The following is a 16,012-nucleotide window of genomic DNA, read 5'->3' on the forward strand; positions in this document are numbered from 1 at the left end:
GGAAGGACACAGCCGCCCAGGTGCCCTCTCCAGCCCAGGGATTCTGACTTTGAATTAGAGTTTTCCCGGCACAGCAGAAACACCAAAGGCCGGTGGCCCTCAGCTCCCTCTCCAGCCAGGCCAGGAAGGGGGCAAGAACATATTCCTGCTGGCTCTGGGTGTTTGTGCTCCCAGGGAATGAGCGGGGATATCGGGGCAGCCCTGTGGGCATGATCAGGAGAGTGCTGGCCCCCACACTCCCCCTTTCCACCTCCTGCCTGCGTCCCCCCACTTTATTTAGCATAGGGGTCTTACCTTTCTCTTGGGCACAGGCCCTGTTGGAAGGTACTGGCGAATCTGAAGATCACAGATGGTGGAGGGTAAAAATCAAGGTCCACATTCTAGCGCAGGCTTCTTAAGGCCTTAAGGTGTTTTCTCCAGCATCAACTTCCTCTGGGACCTCCGTGCGGCCTCCCACCTTCACTTCCACCCAGTGCCCTGTGCTTCCCATTCTCCTTGTTTTCAAGAAAGGAGCCAGTGACCATGTTTATCCTCAAGAGCTAAATACAAAAGAATTTCCCATTCCACACAGAGCAGGTGCTTTGATGTCAGTTGACCAGAAAGGAAACGGAGAAGGAGAGGCATTTTAATGGGAAGCAAAGCTTTCGGTCACATACCTGATAGCTCTAATGGTGGAATTTCAGGCGGTGGCTGGAAGTCGGAGTGGGGAGCTGGGGAGCAGTTTTGGGGAACAGCTTCCTTTGGGGAGCAGCTGCCAGCTCCGTTTGCTGCAAGGGCAGCTTTGGACCCGAGGGCAAAAATATAGTAAGAGTGTGTATGTGTAACTGGTCAGGGGTTACTGTCACCGGAAAGCATTTGTTGAGTGAGCACCCAGTGTCCACTTGGGGAGAGTTACTTCTTGGCACTGGCTGCCACCTGCCAGGATGGCTACTAGGCCACAAGAAGAATGTGGAATGTGTGGTTACTTACAGAACCAGTGTCTCTGGCTAGTTGTGCATGCTGAGCCTCCAGCTGGGGGCAACAGCTCTCTGCTCACTAAGCTTCTTTATTATATTTCCTGGCCAGTTCTGACCGGTTCTGTAGGCACCCAAGCCTGCTTTGTTCAGTCCCTGCTGGAAATGGAAAAGGAAAAACTTGCTTTAGGCATTAAGCCAAGAGTGGGGTATAAAAACCAGCAGGATTGAAGAGTTTTCCTCAAATCAAATCAGGCTGGCCCAGAGAAGGAAGTCAATGTGAATTTTAAAATGTGAGAAGGGCCCCAGGAGAACATGACAGGTCTTCTCTGGTGAATCGTGCCTGCTCAGGGTGCTCAGTGGGCCTCCACCGCTGTCATTGACCAGCGAGCAGAATTAGTTGATCAATAGGCCACAAGCTAATTAACATTGGGGACAGCGCCCCTGGAAAATTGTGCATAGCTCCAGTCTCCACGTTTGAGGATCGGCCTACACTCTCAAAGGGCTTTCTTTGGGCCACTGTTGGCCCCAGGGTTCCACCAAGGGCTTCACAAAATGGCCTTTTGTAGCCTCCATGTGGCCATCATAACAATGAGTCTATTTCTTTACTGGCAAGTATTAATTATTCACTTGTAGCTGATGAAACTAGACGTCAGTCACCTCATTGGAGCCTTTGTAAAAAGGTCTTTGGTCTTGTTGTTTTAAGGAGCAAAGCCATGCGTAGGGGCCAGAGGATGGGCCCTGCATTTGTGGTGGGACAAGGGGGTGGAGCATGCTGCTGCCTACTGACTGGCAAGGGGGCAGGCCAGCAGCAGAGGGGTAGGAGCTGGTACTTCCTTGGATGTTCTTATTAAATGAGGGATTCATGAAAATGCTTTGTAGAGTGTCTAGCACATGGTGCCATTATATGTATAAATTTATTGTTAAAGGTCTCTCTTACGTAATCATTAAGAATGTGGCTCTTGTGTGTAATTAATCCACAGCTCTTTTTGGTTTGTTTGTTTTTGTTATCCTCACCAGAGGACATTTTTCCATTGACTTCTTTTAGAGAGAGCAGAGGGGAGAGGGAGAAACAGAGAGAGAAACATCTATGTGAGAGAGACCCATCAATTGATTGCCTCCCGCATGCGCCCTGACCAAGGCCAGGGATCGAGCCTGCAACCACGGTACATGCCCTTGACTGGAATCAAACCCGGGACCCTTCAGTCCGCAGGCTGACACTCTATTCTCTGAACCACACTGGCTAGGGCTTAACCCACAGCCCTCACCAACTCCTCTACCTCCAGAGCCTTCCTGGATTTTGCTTTTCCCAAGGGAGTTGGTCTCTGTAACCAGGAAACCGAGCCCCAGGCTTACCTGCAAAAGGTAGCCAAAGGAAAGAGTGATAAGAAGGGGTGTCAGTAAGGGCTTCAGGTAGGATGTGCTCTTGAGTAGCACTCTGAAGGTGGGTATAATTTGAGTAGGCAGAGAGAGGGGGGAGGGAATATGCGGATCAGAAGCCCAGAGGTAGTTCTCACATTTCGACACAGGTCAGGAAGGACCTCTTCCTCTGTGTGCATTCAGCATTTTGCAACCAACCAGGCACGTTGGAGGCACGCTTGGCTTCTCGGGCAGACCGAGCAGTACAGTGGACTTAGGACACAGGACTTGCTGTGTTTCTTTCAATCAGCCACTAGCTCTCTGACTTTAGAAATTGGACAATGGAAAGCAGCCTGCCCAGCCTGTTAACCTACCTGTCGCCACAGGAGCCCCAGATGAGATAATGTCTGTAAGTCCCAGAATAAGAAGAAAAGGCCATGGGAAGAGAGAAGAGAAGGAGGTTCTGGAATGTGTGCTTCTCTTGGATGGCTGCCCTCCATTCCTAAAGGAACAGTTTATTAATTCTATATTGTGTGTCCATTTGAGAGGACAAATCTGTGGCTTCTCTGTACCATGGCGCCAAAGGGAAACTGAAAGGCATTTTGTGATTCACAGATTCTGTCAAGGCCCCTGGATGGCCTTGTCTGTTCAAAGACACTTCAGATTTCAGTCAGTGGGTGTGGGACACCTCCCAGGGTGCAAAGAATTTGGATATTGGCTTCCTAGCCATGGCCTTTGTGCTGAGGGCTGTGTGTGATGTTCCTCAAAGGATGACCTTTCGGGACATACTTCTTGGACTCTGGTAACAGAGGAGAGAACAAATGGGGTGTAAATTCTTAAAAGAAACTTTTTGAGAAGACAGCTTGGGTTCAGGCAGAATTTCTTGCAGGGATCTTTCTGGCTGAGTGGCATACATGGGCTTCTGGAGAGATGCCCAAGAAAGACCCAGTGATGACTTCATCAATAGGCCTTTTGATTTTGTGTTTGCATCATCATTATGTCATTTTACAGCAGTCGTTCGCAGACTTCCGTCTCTTCGTGGGATGGAGGGATGATCAGTATGTCCAGGTTGTATGGTCCCTGTCTTCTGAATAAGGCAGGAGATGAGGTCTTATGCAGAAACTAAAGGTGGTGGAGTGGTTAGGAAAGTTCAAGAGCCTTCCGGAGGTTTGGAGCAGCTGCCTCTGTGGGTGGAATAAGAAATCAATTGGGGATGAATGAGGGGATTGTCTAACTCCACTGAAGGCCCAACCAAAACCAAAGAGCATCTGCAGGGCTGGCCCTCATAGAAAATACTCAATAACTCAGTATTAAGTGAAGGTGTATCTGAGAACGATTTTGATTTGTGCTTTTAAAATGTGATTCCTTATGACCGATTTTGGTCTATATAATGGGAGAGACAAGAATTCAACACCGAGGGTCATCCATCAACCTCCAAGTGTGCTCTCTCACATGGAAAAGAACGATGAGGTTCCGCTTTTTATGGATGGAGGTGGGAACTATGACAGAAGGATTTTGTAGAGGTCTCTTCAGATTCTTACAGGAATAAGACTTACTTAGACACGATACCTTAAGGACCATGGTGTTTTACGTTTTGTGTTATTTTCTTAACTAGAAGACATGAATTTTGGCCATTGACGCATGCATTCAACAAATTATTCATGAGGTGTTAATTAAGCAAGTAATGCCTTGTATGTGTGCAGCTCTGTAGTAATTGATATCCCCCAAAAGATGACTTTGGGTGATCCACTTCAGTAGTAAAGTGTAAAGCAGTTTATAATGCAGTAGGAAATGATGGACTCCATACTGTGAGTGGAATAGGAATCCAGAGAAATGAAGGTTGTGTTGGAGCACAACTGGTCACACCTTCACGGAGGCAGTCTTCCTTGAATAGGGCCTTGACAATCAATAGTCAAGGGTAGGATTTGAGAAGGGGAGAAAACAGCCCAGTAGAGAGTGGAGAGAGTTTGAGCAAAGGCACAAAGAATGTCCATGGGCCGGTTCGTGGCACCCTGAACACCCTGGCTACAGTGGCCAGTCCATGTTGGGAAGTGTGATTTTTACAGAAGCCCTTGGGATGGAGTGTCCCATCTATAGTCAGTCATTTGCTTTTTTTTTTTTTTTTTTTTTAGTCATTTGCTTTTGAGTTGGAAAGAGAAGCTCAAGTCCAATGATTCCTAACTGGTTGGAGCAATATTGACATCATATCCACAGCTATTCCCTCCCCCTAACTCTCCCCCATTTTCTCCCACTTAAGGAAAGAGATGAGCACACAAGCAATGATATCATGGGAGGACTCTGAGCCCTCCTTCACACATAACCAAAAGCACCTTGTTTGCAAACCTCACTCCTTAAACCGTTATTAGTACAAGGTGCCACAACAACCTTCACAACAGAGCTTTTGACAGAGAACCAACACCAGGTCACCCTCCATATTTCACCGTCAGGGAAATTGCCCTTTTACAGCGAGTGAAAATGTGATTCAGGACTTAATCAGTCTTCAGGCCGAGCCACCCTCAAGCTGCAATTTCACCTCGATGGAGCTGAGGTCTGGGTGCTCCCATCTGGTGGCCAGACCCGAAGTCTCATGCTTTGTTTCGCCAGCAGGTGCAGTGGCTTCCCTTTTCTGAGTTTTAGCAGGTGCCTCTGAGAGGCAGCTGCTCTCCCTGGATAAAAGTCCTTTCTATTGGTGTCCCTCATGTGGTGGATTGTCACAGGCCCCCCTCGGGAGCAAATCAGCAAGCTGCCTTCCGTGGTATGACACCCCCCCTCCCCCACCCCTGGAGGCTGGTATCTGGCTGGTTGGGTGATCAACAGAAAGTCCCCCTCAACCCTGACAACAGGAAGCTGCTGTAAATCAGCACATGCAGTGGCGAGCCCTTGGGCCCTACCAGGGTCTCTTTTTTCCGCTGTTAACGAAGAGGAGGATAGGCCTTCTACGGAGGCCCAAGTCCAGGCTGACAGCCTTCTCTGCTCTGACCTCAGGTCCCCTGTGTGGAGAGAAACTGCAGGTGGCAGGGCCTCTGGTCCCAGAAGACCCAAAGTGAGGCCCTTACTTAGTTAGCAAAGCCTGCCTAGAGACAGGGCTGGAGGACAGGCCAGATGTCTGAACTGCTGGAAAGGAGGCCTTGGGTTGTTGTCTTTTAAAGTAAAATTTAAAATTTTGATCAAAGCGATGCATGCACGTGCTTAAAAAAAAAAATCAAATGGTATTGAAAGGCGCATAATGAAAAACAACCATTCAGTGCCCACCTCCTCCCAGAGGCTGTGTGGCTTTTAACTCACTGTTTGTTTCCAGTAGTTGCTTCCAGATCTCTAAATGATACACTTGCGCTGCTGTTTCTTGATTTATCTATTCTGTGCACCGTCTACTTACTTCCTGCTGTGATGGATGAAGATTTCGCTTTCTTACACCATCTCCCGCCCTCCACTCCCCCCATCTCCCAATACAGAAAGAGCTCTATTTTAACCGAAATCCTGTATGAAGTGTCCACATTATTATTATTCTTAAATATATTTCTGTTGATTTCAGAGAAAAAGAGAGAGGGAAAGATAGGTAGAAACATCATTGATAGAGAATCATTGATCAACTGCCTCCTACTGGGGATTGAGCCTACAACCTGGGCATGTGCCTTGACCGGGAATGGACTTGTGACCTCCTGGTTCATAGGTCAATGCTCAACCACGGAGCCACACCAGCCGGGCAAGTGTTGACATTATTAAGATGTGTAAATGATGATCACAAGAGAGCCAAGTAATGCCCTTTGACTCTATTTCCTTTCTTACATGGCTTTCTGTTTTATCTCAGAATTAGAATGCATTCTCCCCCCATTCCTCACATCCCCCTTTTTCTTTTACAGTCTCTCATATCTGTTATTGTATCACGTCCCCATATCTTCCCAGGAAGTCAGTGTTAGCCTCAGCGCTGCCCCTAATCACCAAGTGACCATGTACACAGTGCTCCTCATCTCGAAGCCTCAGGTGGGAGGAGGAGAGCTGAGACCCACCATCTTCTCACCAAGCCCATCACCCCACCTCAAAGGGGTTTACTGTCTGAAAAGGCGGGGCAGCCCCAGCACCTGACAGGTGGCAGTGCACATAAACAGGCGGGATGGTGGTGTGGTGGTGATGGTGGTGGTGGTAGTGGTAGTGGTAGTGGTGAGGGGGCTGGTTTGAGCCCTGCCCATGGTGGTCCAGCTCACCCTGCAGCCTCGGGGGCTGCCCCTTGGGGTTAGTATGGGTGTGTCTGCCGCTCTCTTTTTCTCTCCTATTGTCACCTTTTGATTTTTACTCAACACAGTCTCTGTTTGTAGGGACAGATTTAAATTCCTCAAACTCCCCAAGGTCCTACTCCAGCTTCATCTCTCTTTGTATCACTCCTGCTTATGTACCCCAAATTTTCCCAAAGTAGTCATACAAATACTAACATTTTTGTGGTAAGGACTTTATTGAGATATAGTTCACATTCTGTACAATTTACCTATTTAAAATATACAGGTCAGTAATTTTTAGCATATTCACAGAATTGTGCAATCATCGTTATGATCAACTTTAGAACATTTTCGTTACCCCAGAAAGAAACCTTGTGCCCTGTGGCAGTATCACCTATTTCCCCTAATCCCTACCCCTGGCCTAGGCACCTGCTAATATACTTTATTTCTCTGTAGATTTGCCTATTCTGGACATTTCCTTTAGAAAAGCATATTATACTTCTTTCATGTAGCCTAGTATTTTCAAAGTGCATTCATGTTGTAGCATGTTTTCACATTTCATTCCTTTTCATGGCTAAATAGTATTCCATTAAGTGGCTGTACATTTTATTTACCCACTCATCAGTTGATGGACATTTGAGTCGTTTCCACATTTTGGCTATTACAAATAATGCTGCTATGAACATTTATGTTCAAGTTTTAGTGTGGGTGTATATTTTCATTTCTCTTGGGACTGCATCTAGGAGCAGAATTGCTGGCATATAAAGGAACTCTATGATTCAAATATTGAGGAACAGCCGAACTGTTTTCCAGAGTTGGTTGTATTATTTCACATTCCTACCAGCAATGCACAGGGGTTCTGATTTCGCATCCTCACCAACACCACTAAGAAGCCCAGCGAGTTCCAAGGAAGGAGCAATCATGTCGGAGAGGGGAGGGGCCTTGAAGGATGAGTGAAATCAGGTCATACAATGATAGAAGAAAGAGATTTTATTTCATAGGTAACTGTTTACCAGTTATGGAAGCTTTTCACTTTAAGAGCTTGAATGTTAAAATTTGAACCATTTTGATGCAGTTCTTTCTAAAGTATAAACAACTTCTTTGCTATTTATATTCCTTCTCCTCCTCCCCAACTTTGAAAAACCTGGTGTCTTGGACATAGCAATGCCTTTCTTGATGCCTTGGGTTCATCCACTCATGGAACACAGAGTTCAGCTGAGTTATGAGTGTGTGCTCAGCCCTGTGCTGGGACCTGAGTGTGAATTAGACGCAGCGCCTGCCCTGAAGGAGTTTATTGTTGAGGTCAGGAGTGAAAACATGCTAAATCATGTAATAAAGTATTATGGAAGCCGTGGAAGAAGAAGCATGCTGGGTTCAATGAGGAACGAGGGAGAAAGTGGATTCAGGTGGGGGAGGGGGTCAGAAAGGCTTCCTTGGGAGGTAACCATTCTTTTTTTTTTTTTTTTAATATTTTTTATTGATTAAGATATTACATATGTGTACCCTCTACCCCCCCTCTCCCCGCTCACCCCCTCACCCCCCCGTTGTCCGTGTCCATTGGTTAGGCCTATATGCTTGCATATAAGTCCTTTGGTTGATCTTTCCCCCTTGCCCCCACCCTCCCCTACCTTCCCTCCAAGGCCCGACAGTCCAATCAATGCCTCTCCGTCTCTGGATCAGTCCTTGTTCATCAGTTTATGTTGTTCATTATATTCCACAAATAAGTGAGATCTTGTGGTATTTATCCGCTCTCCAGTTCCATCCATGCTGTGGCAAATGGTAAGAGTTCCTTTTTCTTCTTCCTCTTCTTAAAGAATACCTTTCAGCATTTCATATAATGCTGGTTTGGTGGTGATGAACTCCTTTAGCTTTTTCTTATCCGTGAAGCTCTTTATCTGACCTTCCATTCTGAATGATAGCTTTGCTGGATAAAGTAATCTTGGTTGCAGGTTCTTGCTATTCATCTCTTTGAATATTTCTTGCCACTCTCTTCTGGCCTGCATGGTTTCTGTTGAGAAATCAGCTGACAGTCGGATGGGTACTCCCTTGTAGGTAACTGACTGTCTTTCTCTTGCTGCTTTTAAGATTCTCTCTTTATCTTTTGCTCTTGGCATTTTAATTATGATGTGTCTTGGTGTGGTCCTCTTTGGATTCCTTTTGTTTGGGGTTCTCTGCGCTTCCTGGACTTGTAAGTCCATTTCTTTCACCAGGTGGGGGAAGTTTTCTGTCATTATTTCTTCAAAAAGGTTTTCAATATCTTGCCCTCTCTCTCCTTCTGGTACCCCTATAATTCTGATGTTGGTACGCTTGAAGTTGTCCCAGAGGTTCCTTACACTATCTTCATATTTTTTGAATCTCTTTTCTTTTTTCTTTTTCGGTTGGGTATTTTTTGTTTCTTTGCATTTCAAATCTTTGACTTGATTCTTGGGATCCTCTTGTCTGCTGTTGGAGCTCTGTAAAGTATTCTTTATTTCAGTCAGTGTATGCATAATTTCTAATTGGTCCTTTTTCATGACCTCCATGGTCTCACCATACTCCTTGAGGGATTCATTAAATTTATCGGCGGTTTCCATAAAATTCTTGACAAACCTTATAAACGTGGCCTTGAACTCTATATCCAGTCGTCTGGCCTCCTCCGTTTCTGCCAATTGTGACCTGTTTCTTTGTCTCCGCATTTTGGCTGCTTCCCTGTGTTGATAGAGTGGCCTGCGCGCCAGGTGTCCTGTAGGGCCCAGTGGCTCAGCCTCCCCAGTTACCTGGGGTGGACACTCTTGGTGCACTCTTGGTGCCTCGCTTGTTGTAGGATCACTGGGAGGAATTGACCTCCAGGCCAATTGGCTGTGGGAAGCAGCTGTGTCTGAAGTGGGAGAATGGTCCCCCTCTGACCACTGGGTACAGTGGCTCCTGGATCTAAGGAGGTGCTAATTCAGCCCCTGCTTGAGGCCACAGAGCAGGAACCACGAAGAGGCTCAGCTGTGAAGCAATGCAAGCCGCTGCGGGGCCTTGGGCCTTCTCTTGGAAGTTCCGGGTCTGGCTGGCCCGGCTGCAGTTAGGTAATTATCAGGTTGCAAAGTTCTGGGGCATTCACATGCAAAAGCCTCTGCCCCAGCCTGGGTGGGGCGGGGTCTCAGGGAGTCAAAAGGGCGGGGAAAGAAGCAATGGCTGATTCTCCGCGCCCAGAGTCGCGCGTCTCAGTGTCCCGGTAATGGCTGCAAGCACCTCCGAGGGAAATCTGCCCCCAAGTTCGCCCGCTGCCGCCTGAGAGAGCAGCCTCTCCCCGTATGAGACCTGGGTCCCCAGAGACTTCCCGGAGCCGGAGATCAGAGCAGTCGGGAGCTTGTGATTCAAAAAGACAGCCGCGTCCTCAGGTGCCACCCCCTTTCCGCGCGCGCGAGCCGCCGCGTACCTCTGCACTCAGCCTCCGCAGCTCCTCTGGCTCTCAGCATGCTTCTCTTTTCTTCTAGTTGTAGAAATTACACTCAGCCAGCCTTCCTGTTGTTTTGGACGATGTTTGCTCCGTCCTTTGGGCTAATTTTCAATTGTTGTGGGAGGCGACTATTTCCCGGTGTTTATCTATGCCGCCATCTTAGTTTCTCTCTCGGGAGGTAACCATTCTTAGTCTCTCCCAGCTCTGGAATCATCCTGGCAACAGATGAAGTAGGTTGAGTTCTGTTGTAAATCGTGATGTTGGTGATACTTCTGCAGGCTATGGAAGTGCGGAGAGTGGTCATTCCATGGCTGAGCTACATCTGTATGGTTCCCCTCCACCTTGTATAGCTCTGTCTCCTCTCTACAAGCCACTGCGAGGCTTGGCTGCTCTTAGCATCCGGCCTGCTTCTAACCTGTGACTGTGTTTTACAGATGGTTCAGGTAACACTCTGCAGGTGGCTCCAAGTGGCCCCTGTGGGGTTTGGAGCCACAGGTCTGACCACTGGACAAGAGGAGCGTTCCTCTAAAATTCACTGCCTGTCTGCTCAGAATTAGCTCCATGGTCCATTTTGGCGCACTCTTTGGCAGTCTTATAAGAAGCACACGAGTGACCTTGTCCCTGCTTGGCCCCCCACACCCATGAAGAGGTTCTGACATGTAAAAGGGTCTTAGCTGTAGGGGAACGCTATGACCTGTAGAGCCATAACCTGTCACAGCAAACCTGAGTCCCCATACAAACTCCAGACACACCCAGCTTACACCCGCGATGGACATGCTAGCTAGATGCCAGATTTCTTCTTGGAATTTTTTTTTCTTGCACAGTAAAATGCTACTTTTAAAACATTTTTTTAAAAAAGGGACCATCTGAGCCTTTCTTTTAAAATATATTTTATTGATATCAGAGAGGAAGGGGGAGAAGAGAGAGACAGAAACATCAATGATGAGAGAATCTTTGATCAGCTGCCTCCTGTACGCCGCCCCCCACCCCCACTGGGGATCGAGCCTGCAACCTGGGCAAGTGCCCTGACGGGGAATCAAACCTTGACCTCCTGGCTCATAGGTCAATACTCAACCATGAACCACACCAGCCAGGCAATGTTCATATATTTTAAAATTTGTTTTTATTTATTTATTTTAGTTGCTTTCTAGCCGGAGAGATTTACAGACAGGGAAAATATTTCCTGGCCTCTTGATGTTCATGAAACCCAAAGGGCAAACTTACCTAATCTTTCTAGCTTGTGAGAGTCTTGTTCTTTTTGAGGAAGGAAAAGGCAGCCAAACTGGAGGGGAGAAAAAAGTAAGTGCTTCGTACCTTCCAGAAAGGTACAAAGGTAGGTGTGGTCTAAAAGAAAGGGCAGAGAACTGAGAGTCAAGATATCTGCTTTCTGCCCAGCTCAGCCACTGGCTGGCCATGTGACCTTGAATGGGAGTTTTCACTTCTCAGTGACAACAGCAAAAATAGCACCTGCACTTTCTTAAACCTGCAGGGTCGTTGTGATTGAGGAAGTCAAACGGAAAGATCTGTAGAACTGAGATAAAAATATAGAGGTGTGATAATAATAATGCCTTCCTTTTTGTGGAAGAATTGCCTTCCTTTTTGTGGAAGAATTGCTGCAGTGTTTAATTCATCCATTCACTCTATTTAAAAGAGGCCGCCTGACCAGCTAACATTTCCCGAGTGCTTCCTCTATTCCTGCTGCTGGACTAAGCATTCCACATGCCATCATGTTATATAATTCTCAGACTAACTCACTGAGGGCAGCGACTGTTAGTAATTAGCGCCCTTTTGCAGATAAGGAAACTGAGGCTCAGGTTAAGTAATATGTTTATGGTTATATAGCTAGTAAGTGGCAGGAGACAGATTTGAGCCCGTAACTCAAGCTTAACTACTATACTTAGCCTAATATTCCACTTCAGTAAAAATACCTTTTCTTCATTTCCTTCCAGAATGTCAAACAGAAAATGGCAGTGCATCTTTTGCTCACAGAGAGGCAGGGTTTGGGGTGTGGGTAGTCAGGCCTGCATTCCCAAAGCCAGGTTCTCCTAGCAGCTACCCTGCATTTGTGGGCCCACCTCCTCTTGCTCAGGCTCTGTCAGTCATCTCAGCCATGGGTGATGGTGGGGCCTGAAGTCCTTCTCAGAAGCACATTGCCTGCAAGCCCAATGTTATTACTTGTCTGGTGACTCCAGGCCACTGTGTTTGAGTTTGTTGTGAAGACACTGAACTTAAATACGCCGTGAATACCCCACAGTGAGAGGTGGCAAGCTGTGTCTGGCAAATGATGCTCCCAGAACACTGTTCATTTTTAAACATTTTATTAATTTCTCTTTCAAAATGACAAAACAACCATGTAAGTCGAATATAAAGAATGCCTCTCATTTGGAAGGTTGCATAACAGGCAGGGCATGTGGGCCAGAAAAAATAACTTCATTTCCATGTATACCTCTGTTAACATTTCCAGTACGTTTTTTCTTTCTGATTGATGTGGAGTTGGCAGTGACTTTCAGCACTTGAGTTAAAAACATCTGATTTCCTTCTTCCTTAGGCAGTGAGTGATCTACAAACACACAGAGAAATCCATTAGGGAAGCTGTATTTACAAGGAGAAAATAGAGGTTGCATTAACGAAATAAAGACGCCTAACTTACTGGCTCTGTAGGCTGTTCACTTATGATTCTCTTCAAGGAAAGTGTAAGGTTATTATTGTGTTGAAGCGGGAAACCTTAAGGATTATTCTGGTCAACGAGTATTTTGATGTCTGCAAAGCCCAGAAGAAACCCAGGTTATAGGAGAAAGGAGAGGGGAAAGGTCATGGCAAGTGGGAGTCAGGGCAGACAGATTCAAACTGGGAGTGCATACGCTGAGCTGGACGGCTTATGGGAAATTTCAACATTTATAAAATTGGATAAAAATGTAATAAATTCCTACTTCAGCATCACACAGCATTGACAATTATTACCGAATGGCCGATTTTGTTCCATCTAGTATCCACTCTTCCCCATGTAGTATCATTTGGAAGCAAATACCTGTACCCTTTTATTTATATTTTAGAAGGTATTTCTAGAAGATAACTCTTTTAAAACATAATCTCAATATTATTATCACATCTAAAAACTAGCACTATTTCCTTGATATTATCAAATATCTGAGTCAGTATTAAATTTTCCAATTTTCTTACAAATGTGATAATTTTATTTTTATGATGCTTTGTTTGTAATAGGATCCAGATAAGGTCTTATCATCTATAGCTTCCCCCTCCATCTCTTTTTTTTCTTGCAGTATTTGTCGAAGGCACTGAGTCATTTGTCTAGCAGAGTTTCCCATAGATTATATTTTACTGATTACATCACTGTGGTGTATTTTAATGTGTTCTTCTGTCTTCTGTGTTTCCTGTCAGTTGGTATCAAAGGCTTGATGAAATTCAAGTTTTTGTTTTGGCTCCAGCATTCTTCATAAAGTGATGGTGTGTTTTTCCATCAGAAGGTGCATAATGTCAGATTCTTTCATAACAGTTGATAATCAGCGCCTATATCCATTTGAGTATTAGGGGCTGGGAAAATAGGAATATTTTAATTATGCCACTGTTTCTGGAAATAAAAAGAGAAAGAACTTTATAGAGAAAAACATCTCTGTCTTCTGCAATTTGGTTTTCAAGTGGTATCGTTTGTATAGAAAAGACTGGTTAAGTGTTTGCTTCTTTTCTTTCATTTGGTGATTTTCAACATAAAAATTGGTTCACAGGCATCCTCCAATAGGAATAAAGTAATAAAATCCAAGTTTTTATTAAGTGTCTTTATGATCTCATGGATTAAGACATATCTGATGTTGTTGCAAGTCCACTGAGTTATGCTGGGTGGTTCTCACTTTGCCCTGTTTTTGGCTAATGGAAGCTGCCTCAGCTTGGCTGCTGGGTCCCTTTGACACAACCCCGTTAGTTAAAGGTAGGTAGCTGCTTCTAGGCCTTTTTTTTATAGGACAAACCTGGGTTCCAACTACTGCTCCACCACTTTGCCAGCACTTGTCCTTGTGCAATTGCTTAAATTCTGAGTTTCTGTTTGCTCATCTGTAAAATGGGAATAATCATAATTTGTAGGGTTGATGCAAGGTTAAAATAGTCAAGTATTTGGCAGAGTGTCTGACATGGAGTAAGGGCTAAAAAATGTTTAGTTTTATTAGTGTTATTATCATTATTATTTGAATTAATGAATAGTGTCATCAGGGCTTTGTAGCTTGCTCCATAAAATCATTAATCCCATAAAAACTTACCTCCTCCTGCAAAATGCAAGAGGAGTTAATATTAATACAAGAAAGAAGGCCATCTTTCTTGTGGATTGGCAAATGGTTTTGCTGTGGAACTGAATGCCACACTTAGAATTCAGGAGAGAGAAGAGCGAAGAGGAAGAAGCATAGGTGTGGGAAGGGCCTGAAACCACGAGATGAGGCCAGATGCCTGTAGAAGGCAGAGGGGAAACCCACTTCTGAGCTCTCTGTGTCCTAATTAAATGTGGCCTTGGCTCTTGCCAGAGTGCATGGCAGGGGTGAGGGTGGTGTGTGGGGGTGAAGGTTGTTGGGAACTCTAAGTGTGAGTCATAGTTAGCTGCTTAGTCCCATCTGCCCGCCCAACCACAGGCCTAATGGCAACAGTAGCTTAGGGGCAGCAAGCCCCTGGGGACACTCCAGCTGTTTCAGCCCCTGGACCCAGTTCTCAGGTTCCTGGTCCCCTTTTCCCCATTTCCTAGAACTCTTGCCCTTAGGCACATCTCACTCCTCCCTGTGATGGGGTGGGAAGGGATGGGTGGGATGACTTCTGTGACACCAAAGTGGGCCTTCTCTTGCTTCCTTATTCAAATGTGCTAAAGGCTTAGCTTATTATTAATCTTCTTGTAAAAACAGTTTTTAGATTTTTTGTTCACATAGTCTACTATTTGTCTGTTTTAGTTTGCTTTGTTCTTTGCTTCATTTATGTCTGCTTTTCGTTTTCATTTCTTTGGGTTGAGGAAAATTCACTTCATTCAATTCCACTTATTTTCTACAAAATGCATTTAAGACGTTTATTTATGCTGGGTTCCAACTACTGCTCCACCACTTTGCCAGCACTTGTCCTTGTGCAATTGCTTAAATTCTGAGTTTCTGTTTGCTCATCAGTTCTAAATATTCTATAACTTCTATTTGGATTCCTCTTTAGCTGTAAGTAACGTTGAAGTGTGTTTTTATGTATTTTCATAGGTGTGGGGTGCTTTTGGCTGTTATTTGCATTATTGAGTTCTGATTTTATTGCACTGTGATCCGTGAATGTGACTGCTAGGAGATCATGTTTGGGAAAACTTGATGGTCTGAGTCATGATCATTTTTTATCTACATTTCACTTTTGCTTGAAAAAGAAATGTGGATTCTCTTTGCTGAGTTGGTTAACTATGCTGACTGCCTGCAAATCCTCATGGAAGCCACTGCACTCTGCCAGCATCCCAGACACAAAAATGTTCGTTCAGGGCTGATTTGTTTGGTGGGACTCAAAAAACATACCCTGGCCAATGGATGGCTCTTCGTTTTTGCAAATAAGGTTAATATTGCTGGAGTCTAAATTCTTTAGTCCCAGTTGAATTAGCTTGTAAGACCTAGCCTCTGGTTTCAAGTGGATACTCGTGGCTATTGCAATCATGGGCTTTTGTGCCGTGCCATAATTTAAGCGTGGAACTGATACATTTTCTCTAAAAGAACAAACGATGGGACTGGCCATGGCCTGTGTCCTAGCATCAGGCGTTATTTGAAGTCCTTTGCCCTTGGTCACTGTGGTTGTGTGGGTGTCACATAACTTCTCGGAGCCTGGCTTCTGCACCAGCTCTGTGGATATGATACCGTGCTGATCACAGAGGAATGTGATGCTGCTCAGCCGAGATCGTAGACGTAGAAGTGCTTGTAAACCATGAAGAGATCCTCAAATATCAGCTGCAGGTTAAGGGCACCTTGTGAAGAAACAGAAAGTGTGGTGTTAGTGCATGTTACCTCCCTTTGTTCTCTGGAGGGAGTCTGAACTGGTGAGATTGAGAGAAGTGTTTGGCG

At 45.3% G+C, this 16,012-nt stretch overlaps 1 protein-coding gene across 1 annotated transcript in view; it reads left to right on the top strand.

The window, feature by feature from the left end:
- CYFIP2 (cytoplasmic FMR1 interacting protein 2) overlaps positions 1-16,012 on the top strand; it is a 107,047-nt gene that overhangs the window by 1,022 nt on the left and 90,013 nt on the right. The gene's annotated exons all lie outside the window — the stretch shown is intronic.

Source organism: Myotis nattereri (assembly GCF_964212035.1).
Source record: "Myotis nattereri genome assembly, chromosome: 5".
NCBI lineage: Eukaryota > Metazoa > Chordata > Mammalia > Chiroptera > Vespertilionidae > Myotis > Myotis nattereri.